The 4,989-nt window shown below is 49.3% G+C and overlaps 1 pseudogene; it reads left to right on the plus strand.

Moving 5' to 3' along the window:
• Positions 1–202: 202 nt before the first annotated feature.
• LOC123129934 (flavonoid 3'-monooxygenase CYP75B4-like) lies at positions 203–2,152 on the plus strand (annotated as a pseudogene).
• The last annotated feature ends 2,837 nt before the right edge of the window (positions 2,153–4,989 follow it).

Genomic DNA, 4,989 nt, shown 5'->3' on the forward strand with positions numbered 1-4,989 from the left:
AAAGTGGCCGCATGCATCGCCCAAATGCAGAGGCCGGGGGTCCTCCTCCTTTTTGAAAAAATAAATATAAGCGAAAGTTACAAGAGACCATATTAGTGTAGTATATTGTTGTAGATAAGCGAAAGTTAGAAGCGAGCCATATTATAGTCAGTGGTATAGTGTATCCGCCGAGCTAGCTAGTGCAAACTTTCCTCTTATTGATTCATTGAATCTCATGCATTATATATGCATCAACATTCGAACATTTGCACGCATGCATAGCGTAGCGGCATGGAAATCCCTCTCCCGTTGCTTCTCTCGACTTTTGCCATTTCCGTGACCATATGCTATGTCATCATCTTCTTCTTCCGCGCCGACAAGGGGCGTGCGCCGCTGCCGCCGGGGCCAAGGGGCTGGCCGGTGTTGGGAAACCTCCCGCAGCTCGGCGGCAAGACGCATCAGACCTTGCACGAAATGACAAGGCTGTACGGCCCGATGCTCCGGCTCCGCTTCGGCAGCTCTCTCGTGGTGGTGGCCGGATCGGCCGACGTGGCCAAGCAGTTCCTCCGCACCCACGACGCCAAGTTCAGCAGCCGGCCGCCCAACTCCGGCGGCGAGCACATGGCGTACAACTACCAGGACGTGGTGTTTGCGCCCTACGGCCCCCGGTGGCGCGCCATGCGCAAGGTGTGCGCCGTGAACCTCTTCTCCGCGCGCGCGCGCTTGACGACCTCCGAGCCTTCCGCGAATGGGAGGCCGCGTTAATGGTGAGGTGCCTCGCGGATGCTGCTGCTGCCGGCATGGCGGTAGCGCTGGCAAAGACGGCGAATGTGTGCACGACCAACTCCCTCTCGCGGGCCACGGTGGGGCTCCGGGTGTTTGACACCGCCGGCAGCAAGCTTGGCGCCGAGGAGTTTAATGAGATCGTGCTGAAGCTGATAGAGGTGGGCGGGGTTCTGAACGTCGGGGACTTCGTGCCGGTGCTCCGGTGGCTCGACCCACAGGGGGTTGTTGCCAAGATGAAGAAACTGCACCGCAGGTTCGACGACATGATGAACAGGATAATTGCCGAGAGAAGGGCCGGTGCTTTTGCTACCACGGCCGGCGAGGAGGGCGGTAAGGACCTGCTTGGCTTGCTGCTCGCAATGGTTCAGGAAGACAAGTCACTCACCGGCGCCGAGGAGAACAAGATCACAGACACAGACGTCAAGGCGCTTATACTGGTAAACTTGTTGCTGTGACTGTCACTGGAGGCAGCCACTGAAAAAAATAGCACGCTATAGCATCACGTATTAGAATTGCATCGCTAAATAAATCAGTGCAAAACGTGTCGCTAATAGCACGCTATAGCGCAATATAGTTCTGAGGCCGGCGCTATTTTGTTGTAGCATTTTTTTTTCTTTGATGGTAGCTCAACATGGCAAATTCATGAGCTCATTCGTCTAATGCACTCTGCATGCATCCAGAACTTGTTGGTGGCGGGCACGGACACGACATCGATCACGGTGGAGTGGGCGATGGCTGAGCTGATTCGGCACCCGGACATCATGAAACAGGCGCAGGAAGAGCTAGACGCCGTCATGGGCCGCGAGAGGCTCGTCTCGGAGTCGGACCTGCCGCGCCTCACCTCCCTGAGCGCGATCATCAAGGAGACTTTCCGGCTGCACCCCTCGACGCCGCTCTCGCTGCCACGGATGGCCACCGAGGACTGCAAGGTCGCGGGCTACTGCATCCCCAAGGGGACGGAGCTTTTTTTTTTTTTTTTGAGGGAGGGGACGGAGCTTCTAGTGAAGGTGTGGGGGATCGCCCGTGATCCGGCCCTATGGCCCGACCCGCTGGAGTTTAGGCCTGCCCGGTTCCTCCCCGGAGGGTCGCACGCGGACGTCGACGTCAAGGGAGGTGACTTTGGGCTGATACCGTTCGGGGCAGGCCGGAGGATATGCGCGGGCCTCAGCTGGGGCATTAGGATGGTCACCGTGACCACCGCCACGCTGGTGCACTCGTTTGACTGGGAGCTGCCGGCAGGCCAGACGCCGGACATGGAGGAGACATTTTCTCTGCTGCTGCAGCTGGCCGTGCCGTTGATGGTCCACCCGGTGCCTAGGCTGCTCCCATCGGCATACCAAATCGCATAGCGTTGCTTGTGTGCTAATTTTTTTTGACAAGTTTAATAAGCCAGTGTCACAAGGAAAAAAACATTCCTATGGTAAGTTTGTGTACCAAACAACATCTGCTTTGTTGTTTTGGAAAAAACAACATCGTTTTGTTGTCACTAATAACAGATCATTGGAATGATGCTTGTGTTTTTAACATATATAGTGCAGATGCAAATGCTCATACAAACGCACATACATTCATCCCTATGGGTACACTCAAGACTGAGCACCGGTACATCACCTTAAGATTGATGAAGTAATCACAAACGTCTTTGTAGTCCACGGAAACGTCTCCCACTGAACATACATTAGAACTTAGTGAGAATGACCAACGGGCCAATTTGCGACTCAAACATCACACACGCCTACAAACAAAGTGTCTCGCATACAAATGAGCATCAGCCAGTCTCATGTACAAACCGCACAAACGAGCTTCACCACAAGATTTGTTTCATCTTAAATTCAATCGGCACATATCTTCATATGAAATGATATTTTTCTACATTAAAAAGACATAGGATTAAACAAACAAAAGAAAACCAGGCTAGGAAATTCCACAATAAAAATGAATGCATATATTAACATGATTGACCTTACGAACAATATATCTTCATAGTTACGCATAAACTCTCTTACACTAATTGTCATATCTTATTTTTAGTAGACCACGACTTGTCAATATTTATAATTGTACATAAACACAAGCCAACAAACACAATGGAAGAACTCATCATTTTCTGCCACAATCACATCATGTAGATATTCATGTATCTTCAACTAGTATCACATGCAAAATACTGACATGTTTCAACTTTACCTTTATTTATAGTTATTTATTAATATTCTGGTTTTAGGAATGGCATATCAATAATTATTCCACATATTAAGGGCCTTTTGATTGAAAAGAAAGGTGAATGGAAAACATATGAAGAGCAAAATTTCCTTTGGTGGCACTAGAAATCCACTTGCTTCAAAGAAAATGAGGACATTGCCCTTTCAACTGATCTCAGTTTCATAGGAAAAGCACAAAATTTATAATCCACTTGGACAACTTTTTTTAGTTCCTACAGACGAAAAATGATTTTGAGGTATTTCATTGCATAGTAACATCTTCTTTGTACCATGTTCATGTCATTTGACATTTATTTAACCGCTTTTATGAGGATTCATATGTTCATCCCATACGTAAATTATTATGTCATAAGAATCTGCAAACCAAGAGGCTCTAAATATGTTTGTTTGATTAGGATTTTCTGTTTAGCGATGGCTATGTAATCAACTATAATATGAGTAATATGAGTACCTATGAAAATAAGACTTAATTTCAAACTAAAATTTCCAGCCCCATAATATGAGTACTCCCTCCGTTTTAGTTTACAAGTCCTGCACGTACATCTAAGTTGCCAATTTTATCACCCTAATATAAACTATATAACACAAAAATCATACCTTTTGAAAGTAGAAACTCCGAAGTTTATATTGGTATATTTATTTGTAATATATGACGTGTATTAGGTTGGCCAAATTTAAGACCTAGGGGTACACGCATGCCCTGTAAACTGAGAGAGAGGGGGAGTACTTACAAAAATAAGATTTAATTCCAAGCATTTAAGAATAATAAATATGATGTCCTCGCATTTGCGGCATTTGCGAGGGCCACTATACTAGTTACCATAAAGAGGGAAGGAAAATATATTAAAAAGCTCATAAGAATGATGATAAAAACTTTAGAAACCTAACCCTAGACGTAGCCAAAGCGGAGAATCAACGTTGCGTAAAGTTGACAGCTTACCATACGAATAAGATGCACTGCTCTACCAAATCAATTGTCCTTTTGTTGAGCTACTCAAAGCCGGTGTATCTTAAAGGAAAAGATTTTCAATTATGTGATGATGCCAATCGAACGTGCTTCAGGTGTTGGGTGTACATACCGCTCCCTCTGTCGGCTATGTTGTAAAATACATACACATTCTTCTCTCCTGTTAAATACTAAAATTATAGTTAGTATACTGAGATCAGAGAGAATCAGTTCTTATTTTAGCGCCTTGCTACGCTATGAGTGCTAGATTTTCTTGAACTGCTAGCCTCAGGTAGAGTTATAGAATCTCAAGCCGCGCCCCCAACAGGCCCTCCGAGGCCCTTTTATAGGGCCGGCGCTAAAAGAAACGCCCAGTCACATCCTTAGAAGTCCAATTTTCACCGGTTCAGCCCGAAATTGCCGTGGACGGACCTAGGCCGAACCCGGCGCGCTGGGGGGCGCCCGGGGGCGCCGGAGGAAACATTTTAGGCGCGAACGCTCGGTGGGACCGCCGAGTCAGCGACCCCAGCGCATCGTCGTCCTCATCGCCTCGGTTCCCGTGGGAAATCAATACCAAGGCTGCCGAGCTGCCGCGCCGGTCAACCTCCATTGATGCCTCACGGGCGACGCAGTGAAGGCGCGGCGACGCGCGTCCCGCCCGTACCCTCCACGCGTACACACGGTGGCAGACCTCCCACCGCCCAAGCCCGACTATAAGAAGCCGCCCCTCCCTTGCAGGGGAGCACACACTCCATTTGCCACAGCTCCTCCTCTCGCCACCAACACCCCCTCTACCGAGCTCGCCTCTCCTCTCCCTTTCTCCCCGCCGACGAGAATGTCGAGTGATACCCAGGCGATGGCACGGCGCCAATGGCTTCGGCCGTCGTCACCTTCACGAGGACGAGGTGTGGCTCCTCTACGAGGCCGACTACCCGGCACCGCCGGACATGCGGGTGCCGGGCACGTGGAAGTTGAGCGTCGGCAGAGTTCTGGTGCCACCAGCGCCCACCGGCGCTGCCCCGACGTGCCGAGATTGCGCGCATCCGGTCCTCACTA

The sequence above is a fragment of the Triticum aestivum genome, chromosome 6A, assembly GCF_018294505.1.
Source record: "Triticum aestivum cultivar Chinese Spring chromosome 6A, IWGSC CS RefSeq v2.1, whole genome shotgun sequence".
In the NCBI taxonomy this organism is placed as follows: Eukaryota; Viridiplantae; Streptophyta; class Magnoliopsida; order Poales; family Poaceae; genus Triticum; species Triticum aestivum.